The 25,639-nt window shown below is 45.7% G+C and overlaps 1 long non-coding RNA gene across 3 annotated transcripts; it reads right to left on the bottom strand.

Annotated features, from left to right (window-relative positions):
• Positions 1-267: 267 nt before the first annotated feature.
• LOC129214818 (uncharacterized) lies at positions 268-22,433 on the bottom strand. Of its 3 annotated transcripts, none has more exons than XR_008579823.1 (5): positions 22,091-22,433; positions 15,473-15,596; positions 12,289-12,362; positions 10,553-10,675; positions 268-6,250 (listed from the first exon to the last, which is right to left on the bottom strand). It is a non-coding gene; the product is annotated as an uncharacterized LOC129214818 (long non-coding RNA). The 3 variants fall into 3 exon arrangements; XR_008579825.1 differs by having other exon boundaries at positions 268-2,743; XR_008579824.1 differs by lacking the exon at positions 22,091-22,433 and adding an exon at positions 19,671-19,818.
• Positions 22,434-25,639: the final 3,206 nt, after the last annotated feature.

Below are 25,639 nucleotides of genomic sequence, written 5' to 3'. Positions count from 1 at the left end.
AAGCACTTTAACATTGCCCACAGCTTGTGGTTAATTACTGTTTGTAGAGTTGCCGTCTGCAGTTATGCTTGACAAAATGCCCATAAAGACAAAAATGAAATGCTTGCCAATTTTGGATGGATGCCACCTGGTCCCCCTACCCTTCCTCCCCCTCTGGGTGTCAAAAAAAGCTGCAAAGACAAAGCGGGGTCGGTGTGGTGTAGAGCTTTTGTGCTTCGTGTGAGCAGCGGTGCCCTGGAGCAGCGGTGCCCTGGAGCAGCCATGCTAACAGGGGGACTCCCATCCCACGGTGCCCTGGAGCTGTTCAAAGCTGTGACCCGATAACGTGCCATAACTCGACAGGGCTATTGCACGTGTCCTTGTTTGCTCTCTGGGATAGCTGCCGGTGTTGCCAGGGACACAGCACACCCGGATCTACCTGCTGAAAGAAATTCAGAGTCAATACAGCAGGAAACAGGTCTTTTCTAGCCCCAAATATTTTTGGGGGCTAGAAAAGAGGTGTGATCTAGCAGGGACTGCGAGGTGTGAGACGGGCTCTGGGGGCTCTTCAGCCGGGGGGGGAGACATGACTGGAGGAGGAATATGAGCAGTGCATGAAGTTCAATAGCTGTTTGCTGCCGTCTCTGATAATAAAATCTTTGAGGGACATCAAATAACTTGATCCAGTGCTGGGCTCAGAGCAAAAGAAGGGGAAAAAGCAACAGGGAAGAAGGAAGCTGGTAGGAAAACCAAGAGGAAGAAGCAGGCTGGTGGCAGGTATCTGTTGCCTCTCTGTGTTTGTATTAATTCCTATTTCTTCTGGGACACTGCAGGAGCAGGGAGGTTTTGGGAGGTCCTGAGGGTGGGAGGCATGGCTTTGGTGAATGTGGTCAGACTAATTTCTGTGCTTCCCTGAGACCCTGCTCAGGACTGTGGTGTTGAGACCCCAGAATTGCAGTCATGTCTGGGAAAGTCTATAAAGCTCCTGCAGAGTAATGTGTAAGGAAAAGCTGGCAATGGGTGTAAAGGGGGCAGCCAGCCCCAATATTTGTCCCCCAGCCCATCTCTGCAGCCCCAGTTAACGGGACAGGTAATGGGTTGAGGGCCATGACCTGGGCTGGGCATCCGCTGCCGACCTCTCCCAGGGGTTGTGACCTGAAGGCTGAGAGTGACTAATGCGGAGATTTATGCCTTGTTAATAACAGAATTGAGCGATCAGTGTAATGAAATCCATGCTCTGCATTAATGAGTGGCTGAAGCAGTGGGGTCCGAGCCTTGCCGTCTCCCTGGGTGGGCAAAAGAGATGATGTCTGGCTGAATTCCATCCCTCCCTCCAGAAAATGGGGCCATGCCCAGGCAGGACCCAGTGCCCAGCCATGTTTCGGGTTTGCCCCAGGTTGGCAGCTGCGAAGGGGCACACAGCAGTACAGGAATGGTGACATATTCATCCTCCAGTGGGTTGGTGTCCCTCAGATGTTGAGTATTGCCTCATGGCATGAAGAACTCCTCTTGAGCACAAGTTTCAGGTTTAAATCACTGCTAGGTCCAGCCTGGATATTTTGGATTATTTCCCCCTCCAGTAACTTCTTGGCGTCTTTTCATCAAAGCTCAGGAATAAGAAGGCATGAAGAGCCTATACCTTCCCTGGCCCTGCAAACTGTTATTTCTGTATATAGTCAGGAAGATTTTTCCATGAAAAGACACGCAGGAGAAAGTCACTAAAGGGACTCAATTTTTTCCTAGTCACTGGCACGCACAACAAATTTTGAATTCTGACATTGTGATTCAGACACAGCTAAAGTTAGACTATGGCTCTGCGAGTCACTTGACTCTTACTTCAGAAGGATGGTATGACTTATGCGAAGATGTCATACTATAGCCCAGCTATGCAGCTCCAACGTATATCTACAATCAGCTGCGCAGCCCCATCTCTTACTGGAATATGGCCTTACTATAATAGCATCCCCATACTAAGGATGTCAACTCCATTCCTTGTTGTCCAGCAACCCTGGACCTGGGGAGTGGAATTGAAAATGTGAAAACAAGTGCATGTTTGGAAAAAGTCTAATTTTAAAACTATTTGTTTATTTATTTATCGAAAAAGAGCATCTATTTTAAATTGTTAGGGCAACTACAGAACAGAATCAGCTAAACTGCAAGGCATTGCAAAGATTCTGTCATCAATTATTTAAAAACATCTTCCAGAAGAAGAAAAAAACCTGTGGCTGTGCTTTAACTTTTGTGGGGAAAGCAATTTTGGGGAAGCAGCAGAGCCAGTACTGCTGCTCCCAGGAGCCTCGTCGGCATCCGCCCCTGCCCTCTGGTTCGACAGAGCACTGCGGACACTTTGTCAAATTGCTTTTATCCAGTTAGCTGTCATGGGGGAAAACTGGAGGAAAACTGTGCTGGGAGATTTGTGTCTGACGCTCTGCGATGGAGCAGCGAGGAGGGAAACTCCTGGGCATGAATTTGTCTGTCGTAGGGTTTTCCCCAACAGAAATAAGAGGTGGAGGACAACCGTTCGGATAGCGATGGAGGGCTGCCAGCCTGTCCATCATGGGGAAATGAAGATCTCCAAACAGGCTTGCAGAAACGTATCTGTAAAACATCAGTGGTTAACTCGTGCCAGGGGACCCGGCTGAGGTTAATCTGTTGCCATTAAGGATTTATGAAGTCGAAGCGCGGCGTGCATGGGGAGGTGTGCCTGGGCACATCCAGCGGCACCGGGAAGAGGAGCATGGTCCGAAACCTGCACACCGCATCGCTGCCAAAACAGGAAACATCCCATCAGCGTTTCAGTATTTATTTCTCTTTAACCTCCCACCCCTGCTAACCGCCCCTGCGCTGGAGGTGCAATTAAGCCGGTTTCCCATGGGAGCTGGGGGAGAGGGGAACGAGAGGGGCACTGGAAGCAGAAAGCTTCACCCCCTGCGTCATTAGTATAAATTGTGTTTGTGCAAGTTATATTTTACGGCAGGCGTGTCAATTAGTGTGTGAAATTTAATAACCCAATTGAGCTTCCCTCGCTCAAAGCTAAATTGAAATCTGTTGCCTGTTTGGGAGAGGGAAGGGGGCTGTCACGGATGGGAGGCTGAGCTGGTGGGTAGGGAAGGGGCGTTTTTCATGTTGATTAAAAAACAGGGAAGGGTTTTGTCAGCCTTGGCCAGGCAATAAACACCAGCTTTGCTTGGAGAGAGCAGCTGATTTGATTTTAAAAAAAATTTTTTTTTTAAGGTGGTGACTTTTTGCTAAGAGAAGGCTTGGGAGGGAGAAAGGGAATATTTATTTGATTACATTTGCTTATGTTTCTAGTGGGGGGTAATGACTGCAGTGCTGAAGGAGGCTGCGGAGCAGTCCCAGCACTGAACATCTGGAGTCTGCAGCCTTGACGTGAGGAGGAGGAGGTGGCAATGCATCTCACCAGCACCCCGTCCCATGGCAAGGTGAGGGATGTGATGGGCTCCTGCCCAAATCTCCCCAGAGCACGAGCACCAAAGCTGAAATGCACAGAGGTTTAGGCCAGTGGGACCAATATTGAGAGCACAAAGTGATCAGATTCTGCCTGTAAGAGGGGCTATAAAAAATTCCTAAATAGGGACCTTAAGCAGAAATGTACGTCATTGGTTCATTTAACTTGCTTCAGGCTTTAGGATGGATGGTGGTATCAGGTGGCCCTACCCTGCACATGCTGTTTGTCTCCACCACTGTGATAGAAATATACTCAATAAAAGCATGGAAATCAGTGCTTTCACCTAATGGCAAGGCTCCAGGAGCTGAAGACTGGAGGCAAACAGCAAAATTATGAGACTTCTGAGAGCTCATCTCAGACTTTTATCCTCACTCTTGTAATATTTGGCGGTTTTTTTGAAAATCCCCAGCCCCAGAATCACAATGTGCATCCCCTCTGGCCATCAAGGGATGGCCCAAGAATCTCAGCTCTCTGTTTTCCATCCCTGGAGACTGGAAGAAGATCTAAAACATGAGACAAATGTAGAGTCTTAGAAACCAGGCAACAAATAACAATAATTCAGTGTGAGTTACATTAAAGGTAGTAAACCTTCCAGGTCTGTATTTAATCACTTGTTCCTTTTGAGTCTTGTCTGCCTGGCTGGGGTTGTCCATACCCGTGTGGTAATGGCAATGCCCTTCATGCCAAATATATAATTTCTGCTCACAGTCAAATCCCATTGTTCTAAGCTGCAATTTACCCAAATACTCTTTTCTGAGGTGGGGTGGTGCATGCTGCCTTCTGCCTTCCCAAGACCTTGGAAGTGCCCAGAAAGCCTTTAGAGAAATGTATTTAGGAATACAATTCCTGAAGAACTGCTACAACTACCATCAGTCAAACTTGGTCTCAAGATCTGAACTGGTCACAGTCTCTTCATGAGCCTAAGGGGTTTCAAGATGAATCGTTTTTGATGATCAGAACAGCCTAGATAAGAGAAAACAGACTGTTTTTCTGATCTGCTGTTACATAGAGCTGTAAACTCGGCCCCACACCTTCCTCTTGTTCCCTCTCAGGAAGCAGTGCCTGGCAGGGGGCTTCGTCGGAGAAGACCACCTGAGTGAGACGCCGCTGTCCTTCCCAGAGCATTTACTCCATCACACAGCTGTAAGACTTTGGGTCATGAAGCAGATTTTCCAGATTTAGCAATCCTATGCCATGTTCACACTGCACAGGCTCACACCGACGTTCAGGACGGTGATGGCCAAGTCACACCAACTGTTATCCAGAGCTGCAGCTTCCAGTACATTGCATGGAAAGAAGAGGTGGCAGTTCGGACCACTTGCTGTTGAGTTCTGTTTTAGCTGCTCCCTGTTTATGTAGGGAGAGAGAGACTGGATCTTCTGGGCAAGAAACTGTTTGAATCATACACTGCTGTCCTGACCAGGGGGGCTATGACAGGTCCTAACAGGAGTCTAGGCTTCTAGAGATGCTTTGTGCATCATTTTGTTGATATCAGTCTCTTTATCCAGCTCAGGGATAGCAAATCTACACCCTGGTGCTAGAGACAGCAGTTCATTTTGTACAGCTCACTGCTCTCCCCTGTTCCTCCCCACCACATTACTCCTGCCCAACAGTAATGTGTGGGTTGCTGCACTTCTCCATATCTCAGAAGGCAGCATCTAGCTGTGAAATGGTCTCTCTCCAGTCCCATGCCCAGAGTGTTTTTCTGAGATCTCTTCCCTCCTCCCTGGCAGATACTCTCCAGTCCACTTCAAACCTCCCCTGGGCTGCTGGTCTCAAAGCTCTCTAAAGAGACCCATTATCCAGGAGACAGATGTCTGGGACTGCTTGGCTTTCCTGGAGGAAAGCAGCACAAAGCATAGTTTTGTGGTAGCATCTTTTCACCAAGCCCTGCTGAAAATATAGGCAGTGAGCTGGAAGCAGCAAAGAAATGTTTATGAAATTGCTTTCATGGACACTGCACATGTGGTGTTATGTTTGTAAATCCAGTCATACCATTTCCTGAAATATATGTGCAATGTTCTGGATATTTAATGAAATAAAGATGCAATTAGCTTCAGCTTTTTAATGCTTTGGAAAACAGAATCACCTTGGTTTGAAGGGAACTGTTAAATAAGATTGAGTTACCACGCTGAGCAACCCACTGCAAAGATACAATCTAAGGAGGGAACCTGACCCCACCAGTATTTCCTCTGTAGTATGTTTGCATTGTATCAGCATCTAATCTGGAGCTCATATCTGCAATTCTCTGTGTCCCATTCAGGCCAAAAAATAAAAGCAAGCTGAGTAGCTTCATTGAATGTTGAAAAAGAAGAAATTTGCTACAGGAAGGAAATGTTAAGGTTATATTCTGCATGGTCCAGGGTGTATTTTTAAAGCATCTGAAATGTTAGAGTTCTCTCATGTCCTCCAAAAACCTCAAGGAGAAAGAGAAAATTCTGCCAAGGCCTTTAGGAAAGTTTGCATGGGAAAAAGATTAAACGTAAGATTTGGGATGCCAATGACCCATACATATTTTTCGGTGAACAGCAAAATACCATGAAAGAATTCAGTCCCCTTCATGTAACCTGCCACTAGTAAAGCCCGAGGTATCCCAAGACACCAAATCCACTCAGGGTCTTCTTAACTCCCCAACTGCTTATATCCAGTTCCTTATCTTTTGACCAGCAAGGCTTGATTTTCAGAGGAAGGGGATGAAATATTCTAACAGGATACGTCAAGGCTGGTGAGAATTTCGTGGGAGATGCAAAAGAGATGCCCTTAGTCCAAGGTCACGTCCCCAGCTGGGTGCTGAAGGCATGGCTATAAACAATACAAATGTGTTTTAAGACATCCAAAATCAGCAAAAGTGTTAAGCAGCACAGCAATTAGAGCAGATAACCCATTGCATTGTCCATTTCCCAAACCTGGGCTAACAATGACCTTTTACCCTTCCGGCAAATAAAAGCTAAAATTAAACAGCTGAAAAACAGGAATATGAAATGTAATGAATGACAATTCGTTTTTTATGGGTGCAGAGAGGAAATGTTTTTATGCCCTTCCCTAGAAAACTCTAGGCTTGGTCCTACCCCAAGCTACTGCAAGGCAGACTCTGTTACGCAGTGATGCCAACAAGCTTGGGACCTGGAGGACTTACAGCACTGCTAGCTGGGCAGGTCTCAGCTCCATTTAGGAGTCACAGTTTTCCTATTAGAGAGCTTTCAGGCCCCTGACTGAAGAAATATCATGTAGCACTGTGGGAACAGGGCAGTCTACTACATAGAGAAATAATTTGACAAAAAATATTGCTTTCAAAAGAAACATTATGGGTTTTTTTTTTCAAGAGAGAAGGAAACTTGAAAATTTTTCAGGGATGGAAAAAAATATAAAATCATTTAATAATATTTAAAATTAACTCCCAGGGAAAATGACAATAAAAATGAGAAATGTTGAAAATGGAAAGATGCGGGGAAGGCTGCATGAGACTCTCAGGTCCTGGCATGAGGGAAGGAGAGGTCACCATGCAGCATTGCAAGAGATGCTGGAATTCCTTGTCGGAAAATGAGGGCGGTTGTTGAATTTGTAAGGTGTTTTGTTGAGAGTTCTCAAGTTTGGAGAAGCACTGAACTTCCCCTGAACCCCCACCCCAAGGTGAAACCATCTCCTTTCCACTCACCAAACACTGGGTCACGAGAAACAACATCTCCTTCTCCCTCTCTCCTCTCCATCCCTCTTATTATCACTGTTCTTGAGTTCTCTGATGTGCCGTTTATGACAGAAATAACCTGCCTTGGCACTGACACTTGAATTTCACTTAAGGTTCATCGCATTATTAATGACAAGATCAATATTACCAAAGCCGCAATAAGAGCTTTTACCATTCATCCTCCTCCCGCCCCTCCCTTTCCCAGGCACCACACTTTTTAATACTCCATCTCTTTTCAAGGGTATTCGCCTCGGCATTGGAAGGAGAATCGCCCACTGCTGAGGACGGTTCATTCAATCCCTGACAGCTGCCCTGACATATTTCTCCCGAGCCTTGAAACCTGAGTGATAAGGCTCAGGAGTGGAACAACCCACAGACTCTGTCTAATCACAGCGACTGCCATGGCCTTGCTGAACTCTCCCGCTACAATTAGGTAATCACGCTGGCAGACAAGCCTGATTCATATCGTTTTACCATCAGTAAAGTGATATCTATCACCCCTACGACAGACCCGTTATTGCCGCAAACCACTTCAGCCTACCCAGTTAAAAACCTCTTGTAAAAGCGAAAAAGGGACTTGGACATATTTTATGGCAAATTAACTTTTAACATATTCTTTCCCTCCTTATATTAAGATCACATTCTCAGCTGACACTTGCAATAATATCTGTGCTCTTCACCAGCCGTGAGGGTAGTACCGAGCAGCACCCTCGAGGCATTGGAAGGGATTTAGGATAATCTGGAGAGGTGCATTGCCCTCTCTTGGTGCTCATCTCTCTTCATTGACTCCAGAGGAAAGCCAGGCTAGGTGAGATTAGCTACATGGGATGAAGTCTACCCCAAGGACAAGTCTCTGCCCCAAGGAAGACAAAGGCACCCAAACTCAAACCGAAGCTCTCTCTGGCCCGTTGGTACTGAACTACTTTAGTTCTGCTGCTACTGACCATGAATGTGAGTCAATAAAGACAAAAAGGAAACTTTATCAATTCAAACAAGCTTCAGATCAGGCCTACACCCTGAAATAAAGACACCCTGGAAATAAAGACACATCCCCCCAGCCCTCCTTCCCAGTGCAGCCTCCCACCCAGCCCCAGGGAGGATGAGGAATTCATTGCGCCCTCCACCTGCAGCAAGTCCTCATGTGCTGCCCATCCAACACGTCCTGAAGTCCCATCCTCTAATTTTGTTTTAATTGCTATTCTGAAAATGTCTGGTCCTGCAGATGTTTGGTCAACTGCTCGGTTGAAAGCACACAGAGTGTTTCAGTGGACTCCATAGACCTCAGTACTGAGCCTCGACCAGGACTCCTCTTATTTGGAGGCAGACAAGGCTCTGCTTTGGCACTGCATTTCAGTTATTTTCCCCCAAAGGAAATGTCTCACAAATGCACGGCAATGGGAAATTGCATCTTTATCATCCAGGGCCATGCATATTTTTATTGAATTTTCTTTCAGCTCTGATTTTTTCTATTATCCATTTCTTCTAGACCTGTACCTTAACAAAGCCAAAACCCATGGTAACAAAGTGCAGCCAAGCCATTCCAGAAAAATACCTTCACCACAGAACGTGAACTTCCCATTATAGAGGCTGCACTGATTGATCCTCAGACTGGCATTTCAATTTATTTCCCACTGGAAGACTCATTCATTATGGAGAAATAAGACTATTAAATGCATGATAAAGCACATGCATCAATAGATGAGGCTGGTGGTTACTTTACTGTACCTATCTAAGCAATAGCTGGCAAATAAATCTATTTGTGATCACATAGGACCTTTTAAAACTAATAACGAAGCAGTAATTATTAAGCAGCAGATCAAAAAAAGAAGTCGCTTGCCAGCATTACCTCCATGCACACACAAACACACATTTTGCTGCTGCAGCTGTGACTGCAGGGCAAAGGCGGGTCAGATGCACAGATTGCAAGCAAACTGCCTGCAGACCTGCTCAGAGTCCCAGTGGCCTCTTTCAGATGCGTGCAGGTATGTGTGTGTTTATGTGTTTATATAGGAGCAAGCTCTTATCTCCAGCAGCAGGGAAAGACGCCCAGAGGAGACCAAGCAAGATGTTTTTATCAAGAATATGAGTATCTATACTCTTTTTTTTCTTTTTCTTTACTGATTTTCCACCCAACCAGCCTCTGGGAAGAAGCTGGACCAACGTGCTCTATAAAGGTTTATCTTTCTTTTGTTTGTTTATTTTATTTTTTTATTTATTTATTCTCCACCCACAATGGATGAAGAGAATGCAACAGAAGAAAACCTGAGCACATCCATGGTAGGGATCCCTAAACTCTGCTCAATGACCCTCTGGCCTCTCTCCTGGCAGCAGGTTTTACCCTTCATCCACACTCACCCAAAGATACAACAACTTGGAATAAAACTAGTAGTTGTGGTAATGGTTGGGTGCTGGGTGGGGAGAGATGAGAATGGAGCAGCTGAACGGGAGCACCAAACAGTGCCCTCATCCCCTGGTGCTAAAGATTGCCTACTTTGCCATCAATTTTGGCAAGTTAAGGTTTGGCATCAAGGAAACTTACCCCACATCTGATATAAAGCTACTGCTCCCATTTGTTCTTTTGAATCTTCTTTAAAGATTGAGGAAATTAAACAAAAGCCTAAACACACCCCCAAATTCTGGAGATAATAAGCTTCCTGACATCTTCACAAAGTCATGGAGATTTCAGACGAAAACTCTCCACTGGAATAGCTAAAAAGTTATTTTCCACATTTAATCACATTTCCTATTGATGAACAGATCTAACTTTTACCTTGCTGGTTAGTCCAGTTATTAGTGCTCATCACTGGATGACAGTGGAGAACTTGGGACAACCTGTCACCCCTGAGGTGCTCAACAGTGCGGTGGTCTGCTTCAATAGGGACAGAGGAAAGACGGCGATGGCAGAGACAAACAGGACAGTGGGAAAGGAAAAGGAAGAGGGAGGAAGAAACGGACCTTTCCAAAATCAAGAGATATGGGTCTGTGAAGAGTCTGAAATGGGACATGAGAAGCAGCAGTGGCCAGAGTCAACTTTCTTTGAAACTGTTGTACAAATGAAACCAGACTGGTCCTTTCTGTGCCCATATTTGAGGACACAGAACAGTCCCACAACTGCTGCAACAATCCCATAAGAAATTATGGCCAGAATTTATTTTAAACTTTTTTTTTAAAAAATAAAAAGGGTGCTCAACCTCCCCCCCCTCCCCAAACAAAAAAACCCCAAACCCCAAACAAACAAAAAAAGAAGCTCAATTCCCCTTTGGCCATGTTCTTAGACCTCCGAGAAACCAATGTCAAGCTAAACAGATGTGACATAACTCAGCAGTTTTTCCTGAGCTCTAATTGAATTAGAAGCCATTCGCTTTATGGCTGCGTGTTCCAAAACCAGCACATTCACTGCTTGGCAGAGAGTGATTTACCGGTGTAGCAGGGCGCGGTGAGCAGGGTCGGTGGGCAGGGTGGGCTGCAGACCTTCCAGGGACCGTTCCAGGTTATGGTGGTCAAGTGACATCTCAGATGTGCAGGTTGGTGCTACTGAGCATCTGAGGACAGATTGCAGAGCCATAACCAAATGCCCACAGGCGCTGATTTAAGTGAAACAGAGGGGGGAACTAGTGACACACGAATGGGCATTTTGGTCTCCATCCTAAGATAAATCACTTATCTGTTTTTTCTCACTGTGCAGGCAATGGCAGTTTATGAAGCAGCTGTCTGAAAGGAAATTTACTGGACAATTAAAAGTGCTGACTTTCAAGCAGTGCTCTCGAGGTGGAGTCTAAAATTATTGGGTGTGAAATGCAAATAGATTTAACAGTTTTACTGCTATTTATATGACATTCACCCATTCCAAGCTATTTTTCCTCCCCTTTCTTTGCTCTGATTTTAAACGGTCCCAACTTTCACAGGTTTTAACAATCTCAGACACATGCAGTAAAACCTGAAGCACGCTCCAAGGCTGAACAAACCCAGATCAGTGGTGTGTGCAGTGAGGGAGGGTGGGTGAAAGTAAATTCTATCCCAAACCCCTAACAAAATATTAATTTAGAAATAAGCCGGTAATTACATTCAGCTTTGGGTCTGCCCCACAATCCTCTGAGGCGGTTCTTATTCAATAAGCTTTTGGCCAGTGCCCAACAAACCTCCTACTCGAATAATCACAAATTGACCAAACTAGTTGCTCTATGGCTCTAGGAAAACCTTTCCTGAGGAGGGATGTGGGAAGCCCACAGCGTGTCGGTGGGTCAGGCTCCAGAGAAATCTTGTTCCCATGGAGCAGCCATTTCCCCAGGCGCTCCCCTGAGGTCCAGCATGATCTATCAGAGCTAGGATGGAGTTTTTACGAGGTTTTATTCCCTGCCTGCCACATTACATTAATGACCAAAACAGTCCATGGCTTAATTAAAGATTAACTGTTAAGATCTGTAAAGCAAGATTGTCTCAGGTTGGCCAGGCAGGGCCCTGGAAGCATGAAGAGATGAAAAACAGTGGGAGATGCAAAGTGAAGCGACTCCTCCGAAGCCACCAGCACTGTGCAGAATTTGGAGTTTCATGCCTTTTGGGTCACCTGATTTCTTAGTTTAATCGAGGGCAGGTATCTATTATTCCTGCCTACCTCCTCCTAGATCTCACTTCGTAGCAGGTGCCACCGAAATGCTTGCTATGGAGAGGGATTTTCTGTGTTACTTGTAATGGACTTCTTGTACCCATAATGTCTGATGCCGTAAGATTTACCACTGCTGGGGAGAAATATTTGCTTTTTAGACATTTTAGGCTGTTGTGTAAGCTCTGTTGTACCAAAACAACTCTAGTCTCAACCTAGTTTGGAGCCAACTCTACACATTTCTTGTTTAGCTTACTTGTTTTGTGCTCTGACCTTCATTATCTTTTGTGAAGTGGATCAACAACCTCTCCTACCAGACTCTTCCATCCCTATCTTGTCTGTGAAATAATGTTTGTTACTGTTCAAAAATTACCACAGCTGAATTAACAAATCATGTTTGTGGGTGAAGTATCTGTTGTTAGCATTTTCAGATAGGCACATATATCCATACATCCACCTGTCCATCTCTCTTGCCATCACTGTGACCTCACCTCATTCTACACAATTACCTGTAATAAATAGATCTATCTGCACCAGAGTCCATACAAAACTCACCCATTCACCTCTCTGTCCTGGGGAGAAATCCATTTTGTTGGTTTTCTTTGTCATCTCTTTCTTAAAATGCAGCCCTAGTGAGAGAGATTTGGCAAACAAGTGATTAAGCAAAACCATAAATTAGATTTGTCTTGATTTAGTCTCACCAAGGGGCTCACTTAGTACCATCCCTCCTCTGCTCGACATCCCCCAGCTATGGTGAGGACATGAAATACTCTTCCAGGCATCGCAGATACAACATACCTGAACCAATAGCAAGATGCAAGAAATACAGTATATGTCTCTCTGCAATTGCTATATTATGTTATCATACAACCATGTTGAGATGCCTGTGCCGTTATGTTATGGCCCCACATATTGTCTCAGGATCAACACCTACTTGCCATGGTTAAGGTGGGCATCAGCCACCACCTCCCAGTCTGGGACTGGGGTGCAGCAGAGACCTGAGGGACTGGTACAAACTTCTGTAGGTCTCTCTCCTCCTCCTCCAATCCCCTACACAGTGAATCTGACCCACAGCCCTCTGTTTGAAGCTGCAGTTGTAGAAATCTATTCAGGTTTCCCTCCATTTCTCCTACAGAAATTAAATCAGATGTGGAGAAAGCAGAGCAGTGCCTTGAATGTGAATGCCTTTCCCTTCACCCTCCTGGTACAGAGCTCATGTTCCTGTAACTCACCCATCAAGACAAACCCCCCAAGATCCCTCCCTGCAATCCAATAAATAATAATAATAACCATTCTACCAACTCATATTTCTGCAAGCTGGCACTGATTTATTTTTTTGGCTCTTGTGTCTGAAATAACTGAAAATATGCAATGGGATAATGAAAAATCTCACTTTTAATTCTGAAGTGAAGTTTGCCAACCTGGAATAATGATTTTCTGATGAACATACAGTCACTGGGTCTCCACTTGGTAGCTACATTTTGATTAAATCCCTTTATATCTGTATATCGTATGTGCAAATGTAATTATAATCAGCTGGGGATGTGTGTGAACAGTACAAATCTGGGGACTGTGCTCCTAATACAACTAAATAGGACAGTTCAGTGAAAACTACACCCACGCAAAGGGGATTTTGCTCCTGGTGCAGAGCAGGAGTGCTCACAAGTACTTTTCCCGTATTTTTGTCTGGGGTTTCCCAGCTGGAAATGTCTGTGCTTGCACTGAATCGCCTGCAGGCAATGAGTCTGGCTCCTCCAAGAAGCACCACCACTGCTGCTCTGCCTCTGTATGGATAGACTGTAACCTATGTGTGTTCATGTTATAGGGCTATTTTGCACAGGAGCTGTCAGCCTTAAGACGGTGCATTGAAGGTCTGGTGTTCTCAGCCAGAGAGAAGAGGGCATGGCCAGGAAAATCTGGCTGGAGGCAGTGACCTTTCATGCCAGAATTAAGGATTAAATTAAATGCTTCCTGCGTGCACTGGAATACCTAGACATACCGGTATCTCCTCCCATAAGTCAGGCACCATTGGGTGCAGTTCCTGAAACTTGGGGCTCCCCCAGGGCGGTGCAAGCCCTGCAGCCCCCAGCCTGGCTGCAGAGCTCCCTGGGCAGGGTGGCCACAGCTCTGTCTTACACAGATGCAGCCCCAGGAGCCAAGTGCCTGAATCTCATGCTCTGTAGGTAAGACTACACATCTTTCATCAAGCGCTGGACATGATGTGAAGGACTCTTTAAGAGTGGGTCCAGCTGCATTGGGATTTGGTGAAAATTACATCAACAGGGACTAAGCAGAGCAGGCAGTGTTAAGAGCAATGCTCTTGTTTTCAAGTGCACTCTTAGCCCCCATTGACCCTACGCAAGTAGCAGCTATATGCTGTTATGCAGAAATGCGATAACCCCAAATCTTTTGTGGTATGTCCCAAACAGGGCTGCAGTTCCCAGATCCCCAAATAAGTGGGGGGGGGGGGAACCTGAAGAATGTTTGAAATTACAGGATGGTCAGCATAAATAAAAGCCAAGTCTGGGGTTCCTCCTGTACACCATGGTACCTCTGGATTCATTCCCATGGGCTCTTGTGGTGGTACAAAGCCAGTGCAAATGAAAAGAGAGCTGGGTTCCTGATAAATATACATATACATATGTACATAAACATATCTATATCTGTATATTATTATTTTGCTATGAAACAGTGGTCTTTAATTCTTTGTCTGTGTTCCCTAGCCTCCCATCCAGCAAGACTTGATTGTAACATATTCCATATTGGCTTGTTGGGGGAAAAAAAAAAAAAGTTCTTTGCTTTATCTTTTCCTGTTTTGCATTTCCCAGGAAGAACCATTTGCAAAATAAAATCATGTTTGAACTGCATGTGATTTTTTATTAACCAGAACAAATTAATACAAACTTCAGGTCATGGTCCAAATAGCGAAGAAAGTAAAAGAAAGGAAGAACAGAGCAGAGCTAAAGGGTTGCCTAGGGCATATGACTTCATAGCTGCTGACATATCAAAAGTATGGGTCTGTACCACAGGGTGGGGACAGACACACTTTAGGACGAGCTTGTAGACTCAGAGGTGATCTCTAGATGGGATTTCATGGTGAATGGAAGATATGGCTGGACTAATGGACAGGAAATATTTTAACCAAGAAAATGCAAATAGAGTTTTTGGGAAGAAGTTAGGGGCGGAGGGTCAGGAGAGAAAGGAAAAAGGTTGTGTTTGATCTTTCTGTATCAGCATTTAATAGGAAGAAGCCCAGGCACTGCCTGCTCTCCAGTCTGAGGTATGGGCTAGCCGTACTTCAACACTGAAAACCAGACACCTTCTGCTCTCTGACCTATTTGTTTAGTAAGTTGGGATCAAGTTCAAGCAAGAGCTACATATGGTTCTCTAAGGAAAGTGACTTAAATGTGGTCAGCGCTGAGCCAACCTTCTTATCAAATGTGACCATTGGACCAAACGAAGTCTGACCGCCGCATCTGGAATGAAGCAGCTGGCAACCAAGTGGGAGTGGAAGGGGGAGCAGGATGGGTAAAAACTTTTCCATAAGGCTGTTTCATTTCAACAATGTCAAAAGATTTTGCTTCAAATGTCACGTTGATTAATTTCATTTTGACTTTTATATTAAAACACTAATTGTATTATATATAAATGTTGACATTCTATGAATATATTAATACATTAATATTGTGGTATATTATAATAGTCAATACAAAATGAATGGAAATGATAGTGCACTTACCAGATGTGTGAGCCCTATCAAAAATGAAACTTCTCATGGGCCCAAACATTTACAGAATTTCTTTCCACCTCCTATTTCATCTGTTCCTTCCACATTGGACCAGCTCAATCTGTCTTACAGAGATCTGCAAGGAAGAAAAAGCTTGTAGGTTGGCTTCTAGCAATTGCACAGCCTGTACAGGTTTCCCCCCCCCGTCCTCACATATCCCAGGGCAGAAGACCTTTGGACAGAAGACCTGTGTCCTCAGTCTTGTTTTAAATGTGGGGCCCTTTTTCACATCCTCTTTCTTGTGTTTTCAGCTCCAGGTTCATGGGGCCCCTTCCTCCATGTACCCTCCAGCCCATCATGCCCAGCACAGCACTTTTAGTGCAAAGATCCACCGTCATTCCTCTGCTGATGACACCAAGAGGAAGAGGAGACAGTGCAACTGCTCAGGTAGTGCTATGAGGAACAGAAAACCCAAAGCAAAATTCAACGAATCTGCAAAAAAGTTTGATTTTTGACTGAACTCTATCTGGCAATAGCTACCGCCTTTGTACATGATTTATGACAGAACTTTGCTGTAGTTAAGTACCCACTAACACTCATTTTTTTCAAGCATCTAGAGCTGCTTTGAAATAGGGTCCCCTCCATCACATGGAAAATATGGTCACATTTTTCCTTAATTTTTAAACAGAACTAAAAAGAAAAAAATGTTTGGGCCTCTTGGTTTTTGGAAAACAAAACCTTTTTTTTTTTTCCAGTTGAATCCTTAAAATCTGTTGCCAAAACCCCAAAGCTTTTGGATTTTTGTCCAAAAAATAATACAATTGGGTTTTGAGGTATTCTTTTGGCAATAAAGCAACATTTTGAGGCGAGCAGATGCTTTCTGTAGGAAAATGTCATCTTGTCAAAAGCACAGTCTTCCTTCTTAAAGGACATTTGTGTCAGAAAGCATTCGATCAGCTCTGTTAGCATCCCTTATCCTCTTCCAGGGATAAGCAACACGGTGACTGCTTTTTAAAAAGATGAGCCTTCCAAGAATAGTTACTGAGGAATCATTAATTTTTGATCATAGCAGGGCTTGGTGCATAGGATTACGAAAGGAGCCAGTCTTATATTCCAAACCATAGGATACACCTATAGCATGGCGTACAATTGCTGTTAATAAAGTGACTCCATACTTAAATGCAGTTTCTCTGTTGTATAAATATATATTTCCTCGGCGGGACATTGTGGTTACTTTAAGAAGCTGGAAGACATCAGAGCATCACGTTCCAAGCTTGGCATTGAACAAGAAGCCACCAGAATTAAATCAAAGTGCTTCTTTCTGGCAGGCGAAGCAAGTGTAATGAAAATTCCAGCCTTGATCCTCTGCCAGTGGCAGGCAGCAAATTGAGTGCATGCCTACCACTCCCAAACTGAAGTCCCTCAGTCTTGCCCGGGATGCCAACTACCAGAAGTACAAAAGATGAAAACAGTCTGCCAGACACAGCAAACCAAAGCACTCTCTTCATTAAGAGGAGCTTATTAATTTCTTCCAGCTCCACCCATGAGCCAATCCGTCCTACTTGATCTTGTTGGGACTAATGAAGGGAGGCTGACTGCTCATGGTGAACTTTGTATTCCAGGAAAGCTTTTGAGGTGTTTCCTCCAGCCACCAGGACCTGCCCCGATTCCCCCCACGAAAGATACAGATTCTTTCCAACTGCAAGGAACAAGATCACTGCAGTTACGAAGGCAATATCCGGTGAGGTTGGCTGGAGAACCAAGGAGAAATGTCACCAGGAGGAAAGGAGACCGAGTTTGGAGAGGCGGCAGGTTCACCAGGCTGGGTTGCTCTCTCTCATTCTCAAAGATCTGAGTAATATCAATTATTAAGAGGAAGTGAAGCTGCCTTTCTTCAAAGCAAATATATCTTAATGGTGTTATGAGGTATATACGCTGCAGCTGGTGCTGTGGGACCGCAGCAGACTGTCTGCTGCACCGACCTGGGCAGCTCCCCCTCCGCTGATGATAGAGGCAGGCATGGTCCAACCACTCCAGACAGTAAGGAGCCTCAAATGTGCACCCAAACCCCTAAAACAGAGGCATCACAGCAGTCACAAAAATTAAGTGGGGAATTTGTGTTTGAGAGCAATATTCAGATCACCTGCCTTTTGATGCTGGCGTGCTGAGATTTCCCATCTCACTGACGAGCCCCTCCACCCCAGGCCTCCTCTTACCCTCCGTCTACGTGAACAACACATCCACGCACACCTACAGTGAACCCCACTTCTCCCACCACCCTCGTGGGTCACCAGGGCCTTGAGCCTGGCCCAAGCCATCTGATGGGAGAGGGGCAAAGCCAAATTCTTGAGTTAGCTGGAGAGAATCACACTTTGCTTTCATACGCCTCCAGAGCAACTCCTCTGAGGGTACGGAATTGCTCCAAATTAATAGAAATGAGGCTAAAAAGCAAACTTTTCATGCTGGCCTGATGTAGCTGCAGTTAAAAGCTTGGGAGTATTGTTACAGCAGTGGATTCAGGGATGAGAGGGGCAAGGGGAGGGTTTTTCAAATGGCTCAGCACCATTTTTTAGGGACTGCAGTCAGAATAAGGTTAGATCAACACTGAGTGCTTTTGAAGGTGTTATCCTGCACTGAACAAGAAAGTGAAGCTTTGAAAATATTGAACAAAAAAAGGGGGCCTTTGAGATTTTTATTTGAAAGTTGTAAGAATAGCATATCCCGATAGCATATCCCCGCTTTAGAAAACACCAGCAGCTGTCTTTATCTATACATTTATTTCAAGAAACGTGGCCATTTAATAATTAATGTCTATAAGTGCCTAGCTATGAAAATGCAAAATGAAATATTAAATAGAGTCAGTACCAAATGCAAGACTTCTGAAAGGGAACGAATGAGAGCCATGTCATTCCCTTATTCCCAGGGAACAGCCCCAAGGATCTAGAGCAGAATGAATCCAAGTGAATGAACATGAAGTGCTTGGTAGCAGGAGAAAGGTGGGTCACTGATATTATTGTCTAAAGCACCTCACAAAGAGGGACAAACAGGAGACAAATCACTCCCAGCCTTGCTCTCTGTGCCAAATTTAGCCCAAATTTTGACCAGGCACATGCAGAGCACCTTATCTGGGTCACAAATTGGTGAGGTCTGCAGCTGAGTATGAATAATGAAGAGTGCAGCTCATGGAGATAGCAGCACAGGCTGAGATGCACGTTTAACCTCCCTCCCCATCCTTTCATATGTGCCCGATCCACTTCTGAGAGAGAGGATGCTTTGGAGTGACCTGAGAGTAATCAGCCTGAAGTCAGAGCGAGCCATTTCTAGTATCACTGCTGGCAAGAGCCAAGGTTATTAATTGTCTCAAGACTAAGAAAACCTGGGCAGGATGTTGATACAGATATCAGGAGTGTTTAGAGTAATAAACAGCTTGGGAGTAAAGTTAAACCTCACACTCCAGAGCTCAAACAAATCACTATTAGAAACCAAGCTGAAATTGCTGTGGGTTACAGATAACCACGTTTCTGCTTTCGCTAGGAATTTTACATCTTTGTTTGGCAGAAGCAGCAGTTTGGGGAAGACTAATTTGTTCAGGTTTTCCTGGACATTTCTCTTGGAGATTCAGGGGGGTTACCTGTGTTTCCGGTTTTCCAGGATTCCTGATTGGAGAAGATGTGTAGTGTTTCCAGCCAGGCTGATGACTAGCAAAGCATGTGCAAACCCAACAAACAGTACGTTTGTGGTAGATCCAACATTTCTGGTAAGTGCGGGCCTTACCACAAGTGTATCACAGCAGTGCCAGCTGCACATCAGCCTCCAGGAAGGTTGGTCATGAGCCCCACAGCTCACATCTGTCTAGGAAACCCTCAAAAAATGTGCAGCAGTGCCGGGTACTGGTATTCAGATGTAAGATGCTGGGCTTGACAGCTCTGTTCCCATGTCTAAACTCTTCTCTGCAACCTCACAAAGCGCTGCTTCATGGTATGCAAGTACAGCAGTGTGCCTGCCCCACCATACTGACTTTGGTTTCTACCTATACATAGTTACCTCCATGGTGAGACTGTCCTGCCGTCCTCTGCCTCTGAGAATAAGTGCTGCCAGCAAATAATCCCAGCTGATAGGTGCTACGCTGCTGTTCGCAGTGGGATAGGAGCAAATGCAGACATACAGAGCATGAGGAGAAGCCTGCAAAGCAGAAAGATGTGGCTCTTACGTGGGATGCGCTGCAGTCGTTTCCAGCAGGCAGCAGGAACTGATCAAAACGTGAGATTTGCAGGGGAAAGTAAAGACACTGCATTCACCACGAGCAGAAGAAGGAATCAGCTCTGGGCGCAGGGTATCTCTCCCTCACTTGGGTTTTATAGTCCAATTCCACACATCAAAAAGTTCTTCCTTGAAAGTAAGAAGAGACTCTGGAATCCCATTTCATAACATGGGGCCAAATTTTCAGCTGGCTGAAATCTCCATAAACCCAACCCAGCAAACTTACAACCAGCTCAAATATGTCTTGTTCAGCTTGAAAATGAGAACCTCCTCCATATGTTTGCCCTCCAACTCCTCACAACGAAGGAAAGCATGAAGTATCTGAATCATCCCCAGCCAACTGTATATTCGTTATTTTCTGTATTTATTTCCAATTCCAGGATTAAGAAAATTACTCCAGTACTATGACATCCATACAATTAAATGTATCATTTTCCCATCAACTGCTTGGCTGTGCCAAGCTGGGCAGCCCCGATCCCATCACCATATGGAATGCATCTCTGCCTGCACAAGACTTGAACGTGACAATTAGAAACGGGCTGGGTTCCCCCCCCCCCGCCCCCATAAGTAACAAAGCACTCTGGAAGTATTTAGTGGGGCTGAGAGGACTTCATTGTATTAGCAGAGCAAAGCGTATTTATCAGCCCTTTCAAGTGGACTGAACCGTGAGCCTTAACTGATAGCACCCACTGGAGGTGACATGGAGGGACCCACGTGGAGTCTGTTGCCCAAGTCTTCCTGTCCTAAGCAAGACCAATGGCCCTGTGAGCTCCACAGTAGCTCCTAGGACCCTGCTTAGGGATGTCCCCCACCCTCAGTATCTCCCCTCCAGCCACATCCTGGCAGAAAATGTTACACAGAAAGATCCAAAATTTGAGAAATTATGGAGTAGTCAGTCCCCATGGCCATTTGGCTGGGGCTTTCCTAGACACCTATCAGAGATGAGGTGAATCCTGATTCCTTGAAAGACCCATAAGAGCTCCATTTCAAAGCAATATCATATACAATATCCCAAAAGCTATTTGAAGGTACCAGCTTTTGCCCCCTATCCCCTTTGCTAAAACAGAACTCGTTCTCCAGTAAAACAGCTCCATGAAGGTCTAGATGCAAAGCAAATGCTTTGCACAGTTCAAAAGAGCACAAAAAGACTGTTCCTTTCCCAGAGTTATTGCAGATCCTGCTTCTCTCATGCCTGTCTTCCAGCAGATGGTCTCTGGAGAAAAGGGGACTCGCTAATCTGCAGGGCAGACTGCGCTGCCAAGGCTGAGCAACAGCAGTTGCTTGCACAGACATGGACATGATAGAGGAATTAACCTGAGCTGCTCTGCACTTGCTGAACCAGGTCTGACCTTCTCTTTTGCAACCTCCTGAGATGACCTTGATCTTGTTCATGTTCCCACTGCTCCTGAGGTTGGGTTACACCCTTGGTTCTGGACTCTGTTTTAAGTCTCCCATGAATAACAGTGTCAGATCTTCCCACAGCTATCTCAGGAATGTGGCCAGGCTGATCTCCATGCTTACTCAAGGTGACATTGATTCATTCTCCCTCCTTCTGGCCAGATTACATTATGAGAATATGCTTCATAACATCTTTGTTCATCCACCACCACCACCCAGCTCCCATCCCTGACCTCCACCTTTCGTCAGCCCCCGACTCTGGGATTTAGGGTTTTCTCATCAACAGAACATGCAACCAGAGGCACTTTGGTTTTGGGAACAGGGTGAGAGATTACATTGAGAGAAGCATCAGAGGTCAGGTTTTGAACTCAGGTTCTATCCCTACACTCCAATCATTTCACGTTCACACACCAATACAGAAACCAGGCGTACCTCCAGGGAAGGCAAAAGAGTCGGGTATGGGAGGACCATCCCCAGATTCAGACCCCAAGATCCAGCCAAAGAGGAGGAATTGCATCTTAAGTGATTTGCAAGAAATTGCTTTCATATCCAAACCCCTCATATGGGACCGCAGCCTAGTGTCTGTTATGGCCTGGACCCACACCACCTCCCGGAGTATCTGTGCTCAAGGCAACACTGAAAAAGAGACGTTTCTTCTTAACTGCAGAGGTGATCTATTTATAATATGTGGCTGAAAGGTGTTTAGGCAAAGGACTAGGGTGTGTGAAACACATCCAGGTCTTTGTTTTTTCCAGGCTTCTGGGGAGAGCTTAAATAAAGGATTCAGCTTTGGAAAAAGAAAAAAAAGCAAGGAAGAAAAAGACAGATAGACATCTGGAGCGCTGAACAAGGCCCTCTCCTCAGGCTGACCTAGTTACAGTATTTGGGGAGAGCACTGCAATCCTGTTCAACAGGAGGAGCAAGCAGCCAAGGGCTGAATTCAGCCTCGGAGTAAACATATACAGCTCTCACCACATAAGCTCTGCACATTTCCACCAGGTCTCCATCTGATCATGATCATCAAGAGTTGCAAATGTCCCATCCAGCATGGAAGTGGCAATCCAGAGCAAGTGCTTCTGACCACACAACACCAGGAGAGCTCAGATAGAGCATCCCCACGGCTGATTTATGTGTCCATGGCTGAAGGAGGGCAGCTCTCCCCAGTCCAGCCCTGCGGCTCCTTTTGTGGTTCCTGTGCACAAACAATAGGGAGGACAAACAAACAGGCAGTGCCTCTGCCAAGGGACACGGCAGCCGCAGCAGCTGTACCTCTTCCCTGCTCCATGTGTGGCCCCAGAGACATGAGTCTTGTGGCATCGACGTGCCGCACCACAGCCCGTGCTGAAGTCAAAGATGCTGGGGCAGAGCCGTGCCCTGCTCCCTGCTCCATGTCCAGCTTTTGCTGTGGGTGTTCCTCACCGCGGGGCAAAGGAGGTTTTGCACGAAACTCACGGCAGTACACGGGTGGAAGGGAGGGCAAGACCAGCCACACAAAGCTCCTGCCATTGCACAATCGCTTGCTGGGGGCAAGGGCTGCCAGGCTCTGCAAAAGGCTCTGCAAAGCCAGGAGAGGGTTGGTTCGACTCTTTGGTGCAGTAAGGTTCATGCTTGGATATATTTCTTGAGGTTTTTTTGCCTAGGCACTGAACGGAGGAAGCAGAGCAGTTAAAGCCTGTGTCTGCAGATGTGGGGCATGAATCTGAGATCTGAGCTCATGCCAAAGGCCTTCTTCTTATAGCTTGGGTAGGGGAATCCAAGGTAGAAGGACACAAACGCTACCTCATTATATGGCACTGGACAGGGAAATCAGACATCTTCAACCCGGCTCAGAGAAGCAAATCGAGCTCTCAGCAAAACTCCTTTTAGCGTGAAGCAGGGAAAACACCAAAAAACCTTGGGAATTAACTGAAACTCTAGTTCACTGCCTGTATTGTCCCAAATGCTGACAAAGGGGCCCACCTTCAAGTGAAATAATTGCCGAAAGGTTGGCATATTTCCTGAAAATCAAACCTATTTTTCAAGCTTCAAAAAAAGGAGCTAAAAGTGGTGACCACAGGACTTTCTTTGCAGGTTGAAGTCCATGCACAGGCTGCCCTGGGACAGCTGAGGCAAAGTGCAGGTTTGATTAGACATTGCCAAACAAAACTGCTGGGATTTTTTGATACTTGACTTTTTCAACTTGCTACTAATAACCTTTTACCAAAACCAATTTCAATTTAAAACCATACTATTTACAGTGAAAGATGTCAGCCTGAATGCTTCCTGACATCTGGCTTTTGTTCACTTAAGATCACACCTTGCTTCTAAAAGGCAACGTTTTGTAAAGCAAATTGCTCAAGGTATTTTGGCATGAAGCCTTCCAGTTGTGAGCAGGAGGGTAACACAGGCAACACAGAGGCAAGATAAACAAAAAGACTGTTTTGGAAACATGGGTTTAAATCAGTGTTTTGGCCATCGTGCTGGTTCAGAGATGAGTTGTGCAGTTCTTGCCCAATGCAGAACAAAGCAAGGAAAATTATCTCTGATTAAAAGGGGTCAGAGGCAGGAATTTCTGAACTGAAAAAATGAAGTCAAAGAGAAGAAGTCAGAGTGGACTCTCAGGAAGGGGTCAAAGAGGAGAAAGCTGGTTAGTCACAGACAAAACAAGCCCCAACATCTCTATCAGCAAGGCCTTGGAGAGATGCCGTGTACTGTAAACGCCACCTCCCAGGTCAGTGTCCTTCAATTCATGACCAGGACAATTTGTACTGTTAATTTTGCTGCAAGGGATGTGCACTCTGGACTGACAAGAAACCCAGTATTTGCTGTAACAGCATCTGCCGCCCGATAAGAACTGCCCTTGGGACAATCCCATCAGCCTCCTAAACAACCAGACCTCCTGTTAGTCCTCAGTGACACCCCAATAAGCAATTTATTTCATATTAGGTCTTAAGACAGTTCACAATATGCCAGTAGACTGCAGCACATTGTGCCAGACCAAAGCCACATTTCTATTAATATCTTCACCCTCTCCTCCCCCAAAAAACCCTGCTCAATTTTTCTTCATTATAAGCACAGAAAAGCCTGGCCTAATAAAAGTAAAGGCTAAGGAGCAAAGGCAGGACTTCTTTTCAGATCTGAACACCGAAACATCTCATGGTCCTTCAGGGATCTTGGCACCCTTCAAACCTTGTCTTGCTCTGCAGCACGTCCCCAGAATATTGCAAATCTAAGCAAAAAAACCAACCCCAACAAAAAGCCCAGCTCCTCATTGTTCCAAACCAAACCCAGATTCTTTCTCTTTTAACAAAATCTCATCAATGTAGATGAAAAATGTAAGTTTGGGAAGAAAATGTGTGGCCTGCTGATAAGATTTTGGGCTTTTTTATTAAAACCAACCAACAAGGTTGGATTGAAACGCAGCCTCGTCTGCATTTTCCTTTGCTGCTCAACTTAAGACTGCATCCACACAGTTTGGATCCCTCCAGTCTGAAAAGCCACAGATGGCTTGCTAAATGTAACCTAGAGCTGTGCCCGAGCCCCTCTTCCCCCAGTATCCCTGTCCCTTGTTTATGGGGATGTGGAGAGCCAGCGGTACCCTCTGGACCTTAAATATTCCTGCTGGGCTGCAGATGCTGCCTTGAGAGAGGCCTGCTCGCTCTGCCAACCAGCCGATGTCCATGGGTGTGGGCTGGGCAGAGCCCATTTGGCCATTTGCTTCCACGAGGACCATTGAAGACAAACCCCCCAGCTGCGGCATAGAGCTGATGCCGAGGGCTGTGGTTGACTTTGGTCTGCACCCACCATGGGGTCTAAGGCATGGGTGCTCACATCCATCACAAGCTCAAGCACATGAAGACAAGAACAAGACAAGGGAATAGCAGGTGTCTAACAGACCCAAGACATTCTGCTGATGTCCAGCCCCTTTCTTCTGCTGCCTCTCAGCGTGGTGTCCACCTCCCAAACCCACCCGGGAACCCGTTGCAGCCCCAGGGTGCTGAGAGAAAATGCCACCCATGAGGCAGCTGTACCAGGGGTAAAGCCATGTTTTTCTTTGAGGGTCACTGAGAAAGGAAGGTCCTTTTTTGTTGGTGATGAACAGGCAGTTTGTCCTTGCTCAGCACAGAACGTGCCTCCCACTGCCCCGTGTCACGTGTGCGAGCAGTCGTGGCACAGTCTGCCCCAAGCCTGATAAAGGCACACTGTGCAGTCCAAACAAAGATAACTCCAGGGGCATCGGGTCAGAAAAAGCTGGTTTTTTCCCTTCAGGGTGACCCCCGGGAAAAGAAGAGCCAGACTTGTTTCAGGCCAAGAGGGAACTTGTATAAAGAGCCTTTCTCCATGCCCACCGGGATGCTAAAGGCTTATAGCAACTTTCCCCAAAACAAAAAGCAGCAATGAGTGAAAGCGCAAAGAATTGACTGTTCCAGGCGGCAGAGCATCCACTGGTAGGAAGTGAATCAGCATTGATCAAAGGGGAAGGGTAAGCCTTGAACGATGCAAAAGCCAGTCCCGCTGTTCCTCCCCAGCAGCCAGAACAGG

Source organism: Grus americana, chromosome 18 (genome assembly GCF_028858705.1).
Source record: "Grus americana isolate bGruAme1 chromosome 18, bGruAme1.mat, whole genome shotgun sequence".
NCBI lineage: Eukaryota > Metazoa > Chordata > Aves > Gruiformes > Gruidae > Grus > Grus americana.
This window is presented reverse-complemented; position numbering and strand designations above follow the sequence as displayed.